This window comes from Podarcis vaucheri, assembly GCF_965113315.1.
Source record: "Podarcis vaucheri genome assembly, chromosome: 14".
Taxonomy (NCBI): domain Eukaryota; kingdom Metazoa; phylum Chordata; class Lepidosauria; order Squamata; family Lacertidae; genus Podarcis; species Podarcis vaucheri.
In genome coordinates this window covers 5187971-5206334 of record NC_138752.1, presented here as the reverse complement: position 1 = coordinate 5206334, position 18364 = coordinate 5187971, and the positions used below count along the sequence as shown (strand labels likewise).

The 18364-nt window shown below is 48.4% G+C and overlaps 1 protein-coding gene across 5 annotated transcripts in view; it reads right to left on the bottom strand.

Annotated features, from left to right (window-relative positions):
- TLN2 (talin 2) overlaps nucleotides 1-16221 on the bottom strand; it is a 187777-nt gene extending 171556 nt beyond the window's left edge. Inside the window, exon 1 of one of the 5 annotated variants that reach the window (XM_082197996.1) lies at nucleotides 15464-16221. The gene's annotated coding sequence lies outside the window, so the exon portion shown is untranslated. Of the gene's footprint in view, nucleotides 1-14347; nucleotides 14494-15024; nucleotides 15263-15463 lie in introns of those variants that run through there. The other 4 variants (XM_082197998.1, XM_082197994.1, XM_082197997.1 and 1 more) reach the window with 4 other exon arrangements.
- Between the last annotated feature and the right edge of the window lie 2143 nt (nucleotides 16222-18364).

The window sequence follows — 18364 nt, the reverse complement described above, 5'->3', positions numbered from 1 at the left end:
CCCAGCTTTTCCCCACCTTTCTTCCCAAAAGCTCATACACTGTTCTCCTCCTCCCCATTTTATCCTCACAACAGCCCTGCAAGGAAGGTTAGGCTGGGACACCCAAGTGAGCTTCACGGACAAGTGGGAATTCAAACTCTGGCCTCTCCCACTCTAACCACGACATCACACTGGCTCTGTGGCCTCCCTGGCCTGTTCTGGAGCCCTTCATCTAGTCTGTTGCATCAGGTGGGCTGGAGAAGGCAACCCCACGCCAGTGTGGACGCAAGTGCCAACTGCCCATCCATGGAATGGAGCTGGAGCGTAAGAACATAAGAAACCGGTCTCAAGCAATCGACATTCAGAAGCATTTGTGCCTCCAACAGTGGAGACAGAGCACAGTCATCAAGGCTAGTAGCCCTCAGTCACTGTCTCCTCCATCTTTGCCTCAGGCAGCAAAATGTCTAAGGCCAGCCCTGCCAACATGGGCAGCAGAAGAATGCGTGGTGCAATGAACACTTCCACAGGCACCTGAAATTTAATCTTGCCTCTGTCTTTAAAAAAAACAAGACCCTTTTCTAATGGCCAAATCTGCAGCCAAAGGCAAAGACTTGAGCAGCTGCAACGGAACCTGCCTCTCCCCCCCCCCCCGAAAATCTATCAGGCCTGCTTACTCTCCTTGTCTGTCCATCAGGCGGGTTCTGCTCTTTGGGTGCGCAAGAGACAGCCGAGGCTTTGCTCTGTGGTTTTAACAAGCTCCTCTCTCCGCAAAAGCCAGTCTCCTTGGAGCAGAAAGAGCGGTTCAAATAAGCCTGTTAGCATGCACTGGGGAGATAAGCTGCGTGGTACAATCCTCCCCCAAATCTGTGCATGTACGCAAGAGCTGAAACAGCAGCAGAGTTTTCTACACTAGTCTGCTCTCCAAAATTCATCACCAAAAAGTTGCAAGACTGAAGCTCTTAGGTTTGAGGACACTGCGGTCTGAGGAACTGACTTGGTATTGCAGAATTCCAAAAAGAGGCAAGGAAAAAAGCAGAGCCTAGAAGCTAAGGACAGCTGGAGTAACTGGCACCCAGGGATACATTTTGTAAATTAGTTATGATGGACTACAACTCACCCCCCCAATGAGGATGCTAATCCCACACTGCTCTAATTCTGCCAGTACAGAACTCATGCCTGATCCTCCCACTGGTCTGGAGAAGAAGAAGAAGAAGAAGAGTTTGGATTTGATATCCCGCTTTATCACTACCCTAAGGAGTCTCAAAGCGGCTAACATTCTCCTTTCCCTTCCTCCCCACAACAAACACTCTGTGAGGTGAGTGGGGCTGAGAGACTTCAGAGAAGTGTGACTGGCCCAAGGTCACCCAGCAGCTGCATGTGGAGGAGCAGGGAATCGAACCCGGTTCACAAGATTACAAGTCTACCACTCTTAACCACTACACCACACTGGCCAGCAGGAACAGAAAGGAAGAAGAACTCCAAGGCAGCCTGAGTGATGGGTCGCTCACATTGACAAGGTAGCTTGAAGCCACCAGTTTTCTAGAACCAGATGGAGTCCAACAGGTCCGTTGCATCCAGTGTTAGAAATTAGCCAGGTGCCAGGCACATTTTGCGACTGGTACGGGTCCAATTGCAACAACATAGAGATCTATGGATGCCAGGTTGCCAACTGACATCTCCGTCTGGCTGGCCCCTCCAGCTTTCTTAAGCAGGTAAGTAGAAGAGCTTATTTACTGCACTTATATCCCACTCTTTTCTCCAAGGGGTATATGGTTCACCCCCTCCTCAGTTAATCCCTACAACAGGATTCCTCAAACTCGACCCTCCAGATGTTTTGAGACTACAATTCCCAGCATCCCTGACCACTGGTCCTGCTAGCTAGGGATCATGGGAGTTGTAGGCCAAAAACATCTGGAGGGCCGAGGCTGAGGAAGCCTGGTCTATAACAACCCTGTGAGGTTGGTTAATAGCTGTGCCTGGCCCAAGGTCACGCAGTGAGCTTCATGACTCAGTGGGGATTTGAACCCTGATCTGCCAGGTCTAAGCACACTGGCTTTCTAGAGTAGTTCTGCCATGGGGCAGCTATAGAAATTAAGTAAGTAAATAAATATGGGGAAAGCAAAATGTCAATTAGAGAAGGATCTGAAATATTTCCCTGGAAGCTTGAAATTGTTTTATTTGGATTGTTTCATTTGATGTTTTAATGTGTTGTAAAATACCTTGAGATTTTTTTCTTTAAAATATAAAGCGGTACAGAAATGAGATGATGATGATGAACCATACCCCATTGGGGGTAGAAATGGCACCTATACATACCATGGCGGTGACTGTAACCTAGGTTTAAGGTGCCATTTGGCGATAGCTCAGCTGGTTAGAGCATGGTGCTGATAACAGCAAGGTCACAGGTTTGATCCCCATATCGGACAGCTGCATGTTCCTGCACTGCAGTGGGTTGGACTAAATGATCCTCAGGGTCCCTTCCAACTCTATGATTAGCTTATATATCTGAGTTTCTAACACTGCTTGTATCACCTGATCCCTTCTGACTTGGCAGCTGCATTAGCCCTCCTCTGACCACCTGCAGCAGGGGCGCAATGGTTCTCTGCCCCAGCAAGCCAAGAATTTTGGCACACAAGGCAAGGTGCTTGGGCCCAGATGTGAGTCACTGTGTAGAGAATCACATCAGAAGGAAAGCAAACCATGCAAATCACACATTGTAGAGCTATTTGCTCTGTAAAAGATATCCTAGAATCTCTGTAATATCCAAGAATGGGGGCAGTGTGGTGGATTACATCTTTGTGTCACATGCTATTTACTAAAAAAAATCAGCTATTTTATGTGGAAGGCAGGATCGTCTTCCACTGGTGGCCCAGACAGGCTACCCAAAGAGCAACAAAGACCCCATGACCACCCTCTCAATGCAGGAAGCGCACATTGGGGATAGGCACATAAGACGGACAACAACAGAGACAGCTGAAATAAAACAAATCTCAGGGAATCAGTCTACGATGAAATCAAGAGAAGTAATAACAGACAGGTGATGAACAAACTACAAAATCTATGCCAGCAAACTTTAGAAAGGACTTGGAATATCTGTGAGTTATATCAAGAGATATCCAGGGAACTCAGACCATTTCTGATTCCTACCTCCCATCCTAAAACTCCTGCCAAGTACATGGAGCTGGTCTGATAGGGACTGTAAACTTAAAAGCCACTGAGTTACATCTAGTTCCCCATCACATTTGCAGGTACTAATTTGCAAACCGTGTGTGTGTGTGTGTGTGTGTGTGTGTGTAGGTAGTAGAGAGAGGTGGGTTGGATACTGATGTGTGAATGAATAAATTGCTTTTTCTTTTCTTTTTGCGGGTTCCAAACTAATGTTGGGGTGAGGAGGTGACTCCAGATCCTCAGAGCTGAGTGGGGCTGTACATGAACAGCTTTGTCTGCTCTTGGACCTGTCTTATACCAAGCCAGGCTCTCAGTCTTGGTTGCACTGACTGGCATCAGCTTTCCGGGGTCTTGCCTAGAGATGCTGTTGAGGACGGAATCTGGGACCCCTCAGCATGCAGATCTCATGCTCTTCCACAAAGCAATGGCCTCCCCCGCCCCCGCTTCTCTTGAGAATGGAAATTCCTCTGCATAAAATGTCACACACATACAAGAGTTGCAGCAAACTGGATTTTGCTGACATTCATTTGCAAACAAGCATATGCTTTGTTCCTCAAATCCATGTTACAAGATTTCCGTCCCAGGAGGCCAACCCCATGGGCAGCTTCCACAAGATCGAACCACAGATTATTTCCTTGCCTTAGTTTGCCTCCTACAAGTCACTGCGACTGTCCCAAATGCCCAGGAGCAGTTCCTGTTTCCTCAGGACTGTCCCTGTAGGGCAAGCAAGAGAGAGTCCTCTTTGAGGACTGGGACATTCACAGGGAAACCAAAATGTTTGTTTACAAAGCTACTGTACTGCCAACCTTACTATATGCTTGTGAAACATGCACCACTTATAAATGCCATCTCCAGCTCCTTGAAAAATTCCATCAACGGTGTCTCCAAAAAATTTTACACATCACTTGGAAAGTACTAATATCAGTGTACTGGAAGAAGCAAAGATCACCAGTGTTGAAGCAATGATTCTTCAACATCAACTTCATTGGACTGGTCATGTTGTGCAGATGCCTAATGATTGTCTTCCAAAGCAACTACTCTATTCCGAACTTAAAAATGGAAAGCGTAATGCTGGTGGTCAACAAAAGAAGTTTAAAGACTGTCTCAAGGCAAATCTAAAAAAATGTAGTATAAACAGTGACAACTGGAAAACACTGGCCAGTGAGCGCTCCGGTTGGAAAACAGCCTTTAACAAAGGTGTCATGAGCTTTGAAGACACTCAAACTCAGGACGCAAGGGAGAAACGTGCTAAGAGGAAGGCATGCTTGGCAAATCCACACCGTGATCAACTCCCGCTTGGAAACCAATGTCCCCACTGTGGAAGGGCGTGGGGATCCAGAATTGGTCTCCACAGTCACTTACGGTCTCACTGTTAAAACCATGTTTATGGAAGACAATCTTACTCGGCTACGAGTGATAGCAAAAGAAGAAGAAGAATGGCCCTCCAGATGCTGCTGCTGGTGAGCTCATCCTCCCATCTGCCCCAGCCACCAGGCGATGGTCAGCAACATTTGCTAACCTGGTGCACTCCAGATGTTTGGCACCACAGCTCCCATCGCTCTAGTCAGCACATCTGGGGGCACCAAATTCACAAACTATGCTCCCAATTTTGCAGGGCTACAACACCCATCACCCCATCAGCCACACTGGCTGGGACTGATGGGAGTCCAACAACATCTGGAGGACCTCAGCTTCACCATCCCTGGTTTAATTAGTCCTGATAAATACACAAAAGCAGCTCATTCAGAGTCACAGCAGGGAGCCTCCACTTTCTTCACTCCCCAGAAGTCTTAGTCTAGGGATGGGGCATTGTTTAGGGGGGTTTGTTGGGGAAGATGTTGCTGTTGATTTTTTGTATCTTGGATCTTGTGATTTGTGTGGAGGTTGTTCAATTTGGTTGTATATTTTTTCATGTTTTGTTTGTGACTAGTTTTGTGATGTTTGTGGTTATTTAAATTCTTGTATGTTGTAAGTAGCCTTGAGCATTGTTTTAACTTTGGAAATGAAATATGATTGATTGGGGCAGGGAAATCTGTGCCCCCCCCCATGTTGCTGGACTACAACCTCCATCTTTCCTGACCATTGGTCGTGTTTGCTGAGGCTGATGGAGGAGTAGAAGAGGGAGAGTGAAACAAGCACATCTATCAGCATTCATTTTCAAGATATGAGAAGTTAAGAGGGAAAGCAGAAACAAGAATGGGAACCAGTTTATTGCTAGGTGCCACATTGGGTTAATCAAGGGAGGCGAGAAATGGATTTTGCAGCTATCCTGGGATGCTGCTGGCAGGAGGAGGCACCCCAAACAGCACTGTGCAAGTGCATGGTTGCAGACTGGCTAATCACCTACACTGATCAACATCTGGCACCAGCAGCTGCATCAGCTAACCCACAGTGGGGAACCTTTTCCTGACCAGGGGTCACATTCCCATCTGGGCAGCATGCCAGTGAGGGGCAGCAGAGAGGCAAAAGTGGCTGAAGGTGCGAATTTTACCTTTGGACAGTAGACAAGTTTCTATACACACTGATGCTTCTCTATCCTCCATCTAAGGCAGGCCAAAAACATTTAGGAACTGAGCTCTTGCATGATTCTGACTGTGGCACCCCTTGTCCCCAGCATGATCACTTCATCAAGTTGGTTACTGATAACAGCACAAATTCACATTGTTTTGAATGCCTTGCATCAGCAGCTCGTGGTTCCTACCACTGAACCACTTCACTGGCCATCACTGATAAGAAATATTCCAAAATAGTGGAAGAAAGAGTGAGAGGTAGCACTGAAGATTACGGGCATAGATTTAGTGTTGGAGATCAAATGAATGTCTGATGGAAAGAAGAGCTAGAGTACAAACAGCCCTGAGGTTGTGAGCCACGGGTTTGTCACCCCTTCCAGAGGATACGCCTCCCCAATTTTTGCCAGTGTGCCCCTCAATGGGCACTTGCATTCCTCCTGCTCAAGCCATTTCTCTCCTTAAATTAAAAACCCCTGAGATGCTACTTGACATGGCTGTGCATGTGTGTGAAAGTTGTAGGAACAGAGACTGAAAATACCAGGGCCTCACTCCCTTCCACCCTCTCACCTCTTCATGGCAGTCAATATACGGTGTGCTGTAGCCCTTCTATTAAAAGAACCAGATCCATCACAAAATTAAAAGTTCTGCTTGCTTATTTGTAATGGGAAGTTGTTCTGGTCATAGGACTCACACATCAGTGCATGGCAAAACAAATGAAAGCAGCACACGCCAACAGGAGCCATGAGGGTGGCAGGGCACCTGGGCAGATCTTGCTGGGTGTGAGGACAGGCATGCTCTGGTCTGGTAATGCCAAGTGGCATGGCCAGGCAGGATATAAATGCATTTGGGACGGGCAGATCTGTCAATTCCAGTTTATCTCAGTAACTCCTGTTTCCAAGAAAGTTCAGGTCACCACATTTCCACATCAGTTTGAATTGTAGAGTTGGAAGGGACCCCGAGGATCATCCGGTCCAAACCCCTACAATGCACGAAATACAGCTGAAGAATCCATGAGAGACGGCCATCCAACTTCTGTTTAAAAACCAGCACCCTCCAAGGCAGTATGTCCCACTGCCAAACAACCCTCACCATCAGAAAGTGCTCCCTAGTGTTTTGTCAGAATCTCCTTTCTTGTCATTAGAATCCATTAGTTTGAATCCTTTCCTCTGGAGCAACAGGAAACAAGCTTGCTCTGTCTTCCATGTGACAGCCCTCAGGTATTTGAAAATGGCTATCTGTCACCTCTCAGTCTTCTGCCACATTAAATTTTTTTAAAGTAGTTCTCGTAACTGGGTGAAAATTGGACATTTTGACCCAGCAGTTCATTGTGTTCCTTACAAATGCAGTCTCAAGTTGTTGAGGGGCGTCATCTGCTAATAGTAACACCTTGACCTTGGCCTGGTAGCAAATCAGCAACCAGGGCAGATCTCAGAGCACAACTGCCATATGCTGACAAGGTCTCCCTCCTGTCAGCACAGCAATTGTGCTGAAGCATTCTGCACTAACTGCAAGTAGAAAGGGAGCTCCACAAGCCAGCTTCCTTGGATGGACGGAAAAACACACAGTCCAGATGGGAATTTGAATATGACTGCCTGTACACACCATGTGATATCTCCATCCAAGAGTCATCAATACACCAGCAGTGACACACACTCCATTAACAGGCTCCCTCCCCATAAGGATTGCCGGCATATAATTCACCATGACAGATGAAGTTAAGTTTCCCCCATACATATTCATGAACTGGCTGAAAGCCAACGGAGCCCCCATTTAATTAACAGAGATTATTTGATTAGAATGGAAGCTGTCTTATTAGTTCAAATAGATAAATGAAAGCAAACTCTGATAGTTTAATTTATTAGCTCAGTTACCCTTCATCATGCTGCTGGAGACATTTTTCTTCCAAAAAAAAGTTGTAGGTTGGATACATGCAATTATTTTAAATTAGCTCGCCCCAACCATTCCAGATATTTTGGACTACAGTTCTCATCAGCCTCAGGTAGTACGACTGTGTTCTCATCCACCCCACCATCAAAGAACCATAGAATTGTAGAGTTGGAAAGAACCCAAAGAATCATCGAGTCCAACCCCTGCAATGCAGGAATCTCAACTGAAACATCTATGACAGATGGCCAACCAACCTCTGCTTAAAAACCTCCAAGGAAGGAGAGTCCACCACCTCTCGTGGGAGTCCGTACCATTGACCAACAGCTCTTACAGTCAGAAAGTTCTTCCCGATATTGAGTGATAACTTGAAGCCTAGCCTTCAGGTCCTAGCCTTCAGAGCAGCAGAAAACAAGCTTGCTCCATCTCCCATGTGACAACCCTTTACTTATCTGAAGATAGATATCCTATCTTCTCAGTCTTCTTTTATCCAGGCTAAACATACCCAACTCCTTCAACTCTTCCTTATAAGGCTTGGTTTCCAGACCCTTGATCATCTTGGTTGCCCTCCTCGGGACACCTTCCAGTCTGTCAACATCCTTCTTAAATTGTGGTGCCCAGAACTGGACACAGAATTCCAAATGCGGTCTGACCAAGGCAGAATATAGTGGGACTATTAATTCCCTTGATTGGGACACTATACTTCTGTTGATGCAACCTAAAATAGCATTCACTATTTTTGCTGCTGCATCACACTGTTGACTCATGTTCAGCTTATGGTCTCCTGAAACACCTAGATCCTTTTCACATGTTCTAGAGGCAGTCCCGTTTATGCATGGGATACACTCTGAGGCGTACATTGGTGAAATGGAGTATAATTGAAACCCATTGAAAAAGCCTGGAAACACCCTGGTTCACCCCACCCCATTCCGCCCTTTTAGTGACATTTCAGTGACATCTTTATGATGTTTCCAAGTCACTTCCGGGTTTGGTGTGATGCACATATACATGGTCGCACACATATTGAATGCCCGTAAACAGGGGCTGCCTGTACTTGCGAGGCATGTGTCACCCATTTTTCAGCTTGCGCCCAGGTCTCCAATCTGTTAAGGTCTTCGTGAATTCTGTTTCTGTCTTCTGCAGCATTAGCTACCCCTCCCAGTTTGGTGTCACCTGCAGATTTGATAAGCATCCTCTCAATTCCTTCCTCCAAGGGAAGATATTGAACAACAACAGGCCCAAGACAGAACACTGTGGCACTCCATTGGTCACTTTTTCCAGGATGATGAGGAGCCATTATTGAGCACTCTTTGGGAATAACCCTTTCCGCAAGGCCTTGCAGTGAGGAGCTCCTGATGGGCAAAAGGGGAATCTGATGTAGAACTCCAAATTAGCTTCTTTTGCCATGGGTCTTGCTTGGGGGAAACCATGTCTTTGGCCTGCAAGTTGGTTTGTGAAGTCTAGAAATATGGAGATTTGCATTTCAAGCAAGTTTAACAAGGGCTGCAAGATCTGTATGATTTATTGGGGGGCGGGGGAGAGATCCGTGTCTGTGTGGCAGGGTGCTCTGCGGCAAAGCATGGCCAGGCCTCGCCTTTATGGAAATGGCTCCAGACCGCTCACAAGAATTCTTGCTTTTGCCCAGGATTTGTAGTTTGGCAAATCAATTCTTTGTCCTCACTGTTTCCTTGTCAGTTCTGGGTTATGTTACTTGAGGGATGCTCCTAATACTGTCTTTTCTCACTTGCATTTTGAACAATGTGTAGAGAAATAGCTAGAAAGAACCTGGATCAGGCCGAATCTGTAATATGAGAACTGTCAGGACACATGTCAGAGAATGAATTGTGCAAGGTTCCCTGGACCATTGCCAACCTTCAAAAGCATACAATGTGAGCATCTTTAACCCATTTCAGCCTGTTTCCCTACACCCAGATGCTGATGGGTTTCAGCTCCCAGTAGCCCACATGGCCAATGTTCAGGGATGATGGGAATTGTAGTCCATATACCCCTGACCATCATTTTCCTAGCAGGTTATTCTATCACAGGCACACCAAGGAAATGCAGCCGTATGCTTGAGATACAGGCAGAGGCGGCCCAGCCAAAGAAACCAACCAGCCCTCCTGCTTTGCAGACTCCCAACACCTCAGATCAGGTACCGTGAGTGACTAAGTGAGGCAGGATCTGCACAGCAGTGGCACCCAGACTGCACGACTCTCTCCTGATGGAGATTCAAATGGCTTCCTCCTTGTTTGAGAAAGAGGGAAAGGACTTGCTGGAATAATTAATTGAACTAGAATACAAAAAAGGAGGTGTGAGGAAGTCGAGGAAATAAGCAAATGAAAGATAAGGATATGAAAATACGGGGTCCTTTTTATTTTTGTTTGTTCTTTTTTGAGTTTTTTAAATGCTTTTGTTCCCCCCCTCTTTTTTTGTATTGTTGATGTTTTGTACTACTGTATTTATTTGTGTGTTTGAGGTTTTGTAATTGTTTATTGCTTGTATTTTTCTTTTGTTTCTCTTTTCTTTTCTTTGTAATGTTTAAACTTTAATAAATATCTTTAAAAAAAACAAACAAAACAAATGGCTTCCTCCTTGATCGGGGCTACATGACAAAGCCTTCTTCTTCTTCTTTTGCCTTTCAGCAAGGTGGCTGGATAGTGGCTAGATGCGCTTTTATTATTATTATTAAGGTTTAAAACTAACATGGGAGGGCCAAAGCCCAGGTGGCAAAGCAGCCATTATGCCTGCCGCAGGTGCTACCTTTTGTCCACAACACCTCCAGTTAAAAGAACCTCAGGTAGCAGGTGAAGGGGGAAGACCTTTCTCTGCTCAAGGCCCTGGAAAGCCACTTCCAGACAGAGGAGGCAACGCCGGGTCAGGTGAACCAATAGTCTGAACTGATACAAAACAGCGTCCTATATTTTTATGGGTATTCATACCCAGCTTTCAGTGTAGTGGGTTCTTTTGGTTTCCTTTTTTCCAAAGCAAAATGCCTTGCTGAAAGCGGGAATGAGAGTCTTTTGCTCTTTGGTGGGCTGCTCAGATCACAGCCAAAGAACAGGAACGGCAGAGTAGTCAGGAAAGCAGGCTACAAATCAGCAAGAGCTTGGCTCACTCTCCCAACCTCATTCCCTCATCTGCAAAATGGGTTTACTGTGCAACCTTTCCTCCTTACAGAGCTATTTAGGATAACAAGGTGACAGACATGAAGCATTTTGAACACTCCAAAAAGAGCTATGTCAACACCATGACGATGTCATTATTAAGGCAAGAATAAAAGTAGAGCCATCTACTCCACTTTTGGTTTGTGTTTTTTGGTTTGTGTGTGTTTTTTTTCCTTGTGTACTTTGTGTTTTTATCTTGTATTTTTATGTTGTGAACCACCCTGAGATCGACATACAAAGGGCAGTACAGAAAATTAAAATACAATACAATACGACAATATCCCACTCAACTGCTGATCATTGACCATGATCTTGTGATAATGTTTAGACAAGAAACATGGGGTGTGGGGGAGAAGCACCTTCCTTGATTTGCTTGCGCATGGGGGTGGGGAGAAAAGAAATTCAGTTGTGCCTGGAATAATTAGATAACTCCCAGTTTGGGGGGGGGCACATTTTCCCACTAAACAGGCTCAGGGACAAGCAACAGGTCACAGAGCAACCTCCGCGAGATCTGCGCTTTGTGAGCCTGTTGTGGGCCCATTCTTACAGATTCCCCGCACATGAAATCTAGGCTGTTTAGTTCCAAGGGCAAACCCTCCAGTGAAGGATGGAGAAGCTGTGACCTTCCTGCTGCTGTTGTGGACTGCAACTCCCATGAGCCTCGGTCTGGGTGTGCCAAAGGTCAGGGGCGGCAGAAGTTGTAACCCGGCAACATCAGGGAGGCCAGAGATCCTTCTGGCCTAGGTCAATCACTTACTGTCCACCATCCCTCTGTGGTCCCTACACCTGCAGGATGTGGTTCTCCTCCCCTGCACTGCAAGATGCAACGTATCATACAGGACTTTGAATAACACTTGAAGACAGAAATTCAGTCAGAGCAAACAAGCACGGGCTGGGAGCAGCGCATTCCATGATGCTTAGAGGCAAACTCACTGGCTGGAGCAAAGCAGGTGGCACCTGCAACATGAACCTACCACCACAAGCAGAGGCATCCGCACATTGGCCAGCAAGCACGCCAGGGCCCCCAGACCAAAGACCCATCTAGCCAGCACCCCATTTTCCACCACAGCCTGCCCCCCGCCATGGGAAGCCCAGAAGCAGCACATGAGTGCAGCAGCCCCTCTTCCTCTTGCAATTCCTAGCACACAGCCCCTGACAGAGGAAGAAATACTTGGCCATGTTGGCTAACAGCCATTAGACGATGGGGACCCAAAACTCTGCCTTCTCCGGAGTCAGACCACTGGCCCACCTGGCTCACTGGCAGCCAGCTGCATATCACCCACCCAGGCTCCCTGCAGGGCAGCAAGACCAGTAACAGAAACATTATTGTTGGTTCACTCTTGTTTTGCTTTTTATTTATGTACTTAAACCTACATAACTATTTTCTTTCAGTAATGCTGAATTTACTATGTGTTTGCTAAATTGTTGGTTTTTGCTAATTTTGAATTTACTGATGTGTTCTGTATTTTGTATATCTGTATTTCCAACACTCTGTGTTTCGATGCCTTGAACATTTGCTGTAAGCTGCACTGAGTGCAACGCATTATGGAAAAGTGGCATCCAGGAATACCCAATCAAGCAGCATTATCTAACAGACTAGTGTCCAATGACACTCTAGGATTTCAGACAGGGCCTCTCTCTCTCCAGCTCTAACTGGAGATGCCAGAGATTGAACATGGACCTTTCTAGATGCAAAGCAGATGTTCTGCCATGGAGCCACAACCCATCTCCAGGGACAGTCTTACTCTCCATGCATTTGCACTGAGTCAGATCTAGCCCAGGGCAGCCTCCACACTAACTGACAGCAGCTCTCTAAGGCCTCAGGCAGAGAACAGTTTTCACATCACCCAACCCTTTTTAAAAGGAGAGGGCAGAGACTGAACAATGAGTTTTCTCCATGCAAAGCAGCTGCTCTAGGCCTGAGCCCTGGGCCTTCCCAAGCAGGCATCAGGGAATCAAACCCTGTTCCTCCTCCTCAAGCAACCTGCAGGGACAGAAACCGTGTCATGGAACTGACAGCTTCCAAGAGCCATGGCTCCTGCACAAATACCAGGCTCTCTCAGATGAACACAGAGGCCTGTCTGTAGCAGGCAGGCTGTTAAAACCCTGTAAGGTCATTTCAGTGATGCCTTGCAATAGCCTGCAATCTGGGTGTTTGTGCAAAGTAAAACACTGAAAGGAGTGTGATGGAGCAGGATAGCTTCACTCACACACAAAATTGAGAAGAACAGTGCCTGTACATTCTGCCGCATACCTCAGAGTCTACAAACGGTAGAAAATTACTGTTTCTAAAATGAAGCTTGCGCACCCCTTCTCCATTTTTTCAAGTGCACTTCTGATGCTGCCCTCATGCAAACATATCCAGAAAAAGCCTTAGGTGCTGCTAACATCAGGCAAGGCAAGTTGACTTTATCAGGTTGCTGGTTTTAGGTGATGTGCAAGAACATCAAATTATTAGCTATCTAATGCCTTACTTACTGTATCATAATTACTTCCAAGGAGAGGCACTTGTGGAATTTTCCTTCCTCCTGTGCCATAAGAACTTGGCTCTGCCTCCGCTGTGACACTTGTGAAAGGGGCATCATCAAGCCAGGGCAACAAAGTCCTAGAGCCCTGAGGCGGAGTAGGATGGAGCGTACCACTTCAGGATGCAGGTGGGGGGGATGCTACTTTTGAGCCTAAGCCTCAATTGTTTTATTTTCACGAAAACCTCCCTAAAGATATAAAGTAAGCATATCATGGGGGGAGGGGGAATCCAGCCCTTTCAGGGATGTTGTAAAAATAAAAACCCCTAAAACCTGCAAAGGGTCATGGCACTTTAAGAAAAGGAACAGTCCCCTCCGCTTGCACTCCAAAGTGACACAGCCCATCCTCCCAGCTCAGGGCTCTACCACCTTGTTCTGGCTGCATGCTAGAAACCAGGCTGCACCTAGAGGTGCCACCTCCTCGCCCCCCCCCAGCCTCCTGGCAGCTGCCTTCCTCCCAGGCCAACAGCCGGGTTGTTTTCCACCTCCAAGGAGGGAAGCCAAGCCAAGCGGCGGGGCAGCCACCCAGCCGCGTCCGCCCATCTCCCAAGGCGCGCCTCGCTCCCTAAAGCAAACGCCCAGTTCTGCAGAGATCCGGCTGCTCCCTTCGCATCTCCCCAGGCCGGTGGTGCTTTAAAGGTCACATCCGCCAGAAGACCCCCATCCCCACGCCACGCCAGGATCACCTTGCCGGGGCCTTCGCCCAGCTCCACAGCCCAGAACTGAACTTTCAGAGGTATTTGAAGCAGGGAGGGAGGGAGGCGGCTCCCCGCCCCCCTTGCAGGGAACATGCAACCCGTTTATTAAAATCACCACCACCATCACCTCCACCGCGAGAACCCAGCCGGCTAAGCCGCGCCAAGCAGCAAATATGGCTCCCCAGCGCAAGGAATTTCCCCCTGACCCAGCGTGTCTCCAAAAAGGCTCCCCCGATAACGCACAAGCAGATAAGGGTGGCTTATTTGGAGGCTGCTGGATTTGCAGCCCCCTTCCTTCCTTCCTTCCCACACCAGGATTCTTGGGGAAGGAGGACGGGAGGAGGAGGAGGAGGAGGAGGAGAAGGTTCAAGTCTGGGCAAACCGCACTGAGCTCAAGCCATCTGCAAAGCGGGTCGGACCTGACGCGGATCAGCAGCCGGGCTGGGAAGATGGGCGGGTGCGGCGGTGGGTGCCGTGCAGCGCCAGCAAGAGCCCGAGCTCTCGGGGATCTGAAATGGACACGATCCCATTCTGCTTCACCCCCGGCTGCCTTTCTAGAGCTCCCCACCCGCTAACACCCAGTTGCCCAGCCTGCTTGTGGACGCTGCGAAGGGGGCCGGGCGGGGGCGGAAAGCAACAAGCGGCGGGGAGGGGTCGGCAGGCTTGCTCAGTGAGGATTGGGCCCACCTCCGATCGCCTCGCTGCCTTGCCTGGGGCCCCCGACCGCCAGAAAAGCAGGTCAGGAAGCGGGGGGGGAGAGAGAGAGAGAGCAAGATGCAAGGGAGCAAGGGTGGGGCGGGGGAATCCTTTTGCAGAGTCAGCTGCATTCCCGTGCTAAAGGACAGGTGGCCGGGAAAGGAAGCGAGGGGGAGGCGTGCGCGGGCGAGGCAGGGACGGTCCGATCCAGCCCATCCAAGGAGGCGCTGCCCTCTCGGCAAGCTCGCCTGCTTCCTCCGCGCGCGCCGATGGTGCAAATATATTCCCGAAAGCATTTCAATGCAAAGGTGCACATAAACCATGCGCATAAATAGACACCTGCATATATACTGAAAGGAGGGGAATCCGCCTGAAAAGCACGCCTGGAAGCGGCTCCTACCGGGAGAGGCGAGCCTTAGCCGGGCATGGCGCGGGGCATCGGAGCGCCGCTCTCCTCCTCCTCCTCCTCCTCTCGCCGCGGCTGCAGCAACCTCCTGCCTGCTCGGAGGCGCCGCGTCTCTGCCAGCCTTTTGCAAGGCGCTTCTGCTTCCCAGGCTGAGAGCCCCCAGCCCAGGGAGAGCAGGAAGCGCGTCATCACCCCGGGACCGACCGGCCAGCTGGCCTTCCTCCCCTCCTCCTCCTCCTCCCCCTCACCCCGAGCTGGCTGGACCGACCATCCAGCCAGCAGGCTTGTGCTGCACGTTGCTGGCGGAGCTCCCCAGCGGCGAGGCGAGCCGCACCCCAGAATTAGCTCATCCCTCTCCCAAAGCAAAAGCCAAGGTATCTCCCAGGCTGCAGCCGAAGCAGGCTCCAATCCTCTTGAGCTGGGCAGGACTTACTCCCGAGTAAATGCGTTTGCGCCAGAGAACTGTGCGTGATTCTCCACCAGGCAAGCTGCCACCTTCTCCTCCCCAAAACTAGTTCTGCTCCTCCTCTGCTTTCAAACAGCGGTCCCCACGTGTAGAATATCGTGAAGCGAGGGAGGCTTCTTTCCATCCTTGCAGGGAAGAAAGCTGCAGCTACTTGCTTGTTCTGCGCCTCAGTTTCCTGTTAAAAGCAAGGCTGGTGGACAGGAAGGCAGGCGACCTTATTCACCTCTCACTGTGTTGGCTTGGATGCTTTCTTGATCAGTTTCCAAATGGAGTAATTTTGCTATGTGCTGACCTGAACTATGCTGTAATTGATGATTTGGTGCACTTTGGAAAATATATATTTTTAAAGCAAAACTTGTCAGGGTTGCCCACTGGAAAAATAGCAACAATATATTATCCATATATGAGACCAAACCAAAATCTCACCAAATAACGTTCCAGCTTTTGAGTTCTCCAGAGACCCTGAAACCAGAACAGCAGCCCCTGAAAGCCTCACCTGAATGTCTGCTTCCTCCAGATTCCACCTGATGACTCAGCACATGCAGGAACTGATGACTTGACTACTAGCTAGGGCTGTTTCTCCAGACACCCTGCATGTCCCATGGTCTTGCCTAACTGAATGAAGAATTCTGGATAACTTGAAACCTCACACATTATTATATGACATTTTGGAGGGCATTATAAATCCTCACCTGAGGATTATGTCACTGCACAGTAGGACCCAAGTGTACAGGTTTTTTACTACAGGTATTGAAGAAAAAAAACATTCTTTTATTGAGGCTGCAATCTTCTTTTGGGAAGGGTTGTAGCTCAGCAGTTGAGCTCCTGTTTCCCATGCAAAAGGTCACGGGTTCAGTCCCCCTGTATATTCAGACATGGCAGGGAAAAGACTCCTGTCTGAAACCTTGGAGAACTGCTGTCAGTCATTGTAGACAAGACTCTGCTAGAAGGACCAAGACTTTGACTTAGTACAGGGGAGCTTCCAACGATCTTATTTAAATCCAAACTACAAGAAAGAAGATTCCACCTAAACATTAGGAAGAACTTCTTGACAGTAAGAGCTGTTCGACAGTGGAATTTGCTGCCAAGGAGTGTGGTGGAGTCTCCTACTTTGGAGGTCTTTAAGCAGAGGCTTGACAACCATATGCCAGGAGTGCTCTGATGGTGTTTCCTGCTTGGCAGGGGGTTGGACACGATGGCCCTTGTGGTCTCTTCCAACTCTATGATTCTATGAAATCAGCTCTTTATTCAGAGGGCAATGAGGACTGGAATCTTGGTTCATCTTTAGGGGAAGGACCATAGCTTAGTGATGGAGCGCAGGCTTCATGTGCAGAAGGCCCCCAGTTCAAACCTGGCCTCTCCAGGAAGGGCTGGGAGAGATTCCCTGCCTGAAACCCTGGAGAGCTGCTGCCAGTCCGTGCAGGCAATTCTGAGCTATAGTGTTCTGACTTGGCAGCTTCTTCCTTTCTTCGCTTGCTGAGGTAGTCCGGGAGCCATGGAGATGAGCCCCTCCCTTGCCCCCTGCCTCCAGTCAGGGATTGGGGGCACCACTGTTCCCCCCTCACAAGGGAGCATCATGAGCCTGGTTAGTCAGAGCAAGGAGGCCAGTCCTGGCCAACCGCTCCTCAATAATTTCAACCAGGATGAGGTAGGCAGATGGAAGGACAGTTTATATTTCATAGAATCATAGAGCTGGAAGGGACCCTGAAGATCATCAATGAGAGGAAAGAGGCTCAGTCACAAGGGCTTCTTTATGCTGCCATCCTGCCCCCTGTCCCCAAAATCCTCCTTCTTGTGGCACAGGTGATGCTCCAGGCCGGCTGCCAAAGTGCCTTCCTGCCCGTGTGCTGCGGGAAAACAACAACAACAAACCAATGGTTACGTGAAACATACTCAGTAAACACACAAGACGTAACTGGCTGTACTTTTGAATAAATAAGGTATACTATTCAATGTATCAAATTGTAGATTTCAACGGAAGTCTCATGAAGTTCAACAAAGAAAGCAGAAGACCCAGTGGATCAGTTCATTCTTTAGTCAGTTCATGCACAAGGTCCATACATGTATAAGTATCTATTCCACCTGTCTGTTCTTAGAGTCCAATAATCCACATGCAGGGTTGTTACAGATCCACCGAATCCTTTCGCAGAGTCTACGGAATATTAGCCTTGTTTCGCCATCCTAGGCTTCATCAGTAGAACAGGCTCATGTGTGATATTACAGGATAGTGGATCTTATAGCATAGTAGTGGTTGAAGTCACCAAGATGGTGGCGGCCAACACACTTGGGGGAGGCTGGATATGCCGCCTGCCTAGATCCTGCTGCCTGAGGCAGCTGCTTCATGGGCCGGGCCGGCTGGCCCTGGGCACCTGGATTTAAGATTCATTTAACCAGTTTTCCTTAAAGGGGAGGGAGTTAAAAGTGAAATGACAGCACCACCTGCTGATAGTTAAAGTGATAGGTGCATTGATTCAGATAGGGCATGATTACCCACTATCCTCCTAAACAGTAATGGAATTTGCAGCACAATCTCAGCAAAATGATGATGATACCCAGCTCTACCTCTCTTTCAAATCAGAACCAGTGAAGGTCCTGTGTGAGTGCCTGGAGGTGGTTGGAGGATGGATGGCGGCTAACAGATTGAGGTTGAATCCTGACAAGACAGAAGTACTGTTTTGGGGGGACAGGAGGCGGGTAGGTGTGGAGGATTCCCTGGTCCTGAATGGGGCAACTGTGCCCCTGAAGGACCAAGTGTGCAGCCTGGGAGTCATTCTGGACTCACAGCTGTCCATGGAGGCGCAGGTCAATTCTGTGTCCAGGGCAGCTGTTTACCAGCTCCATCTGGTACGCAGGCTGAGACCCTACCTG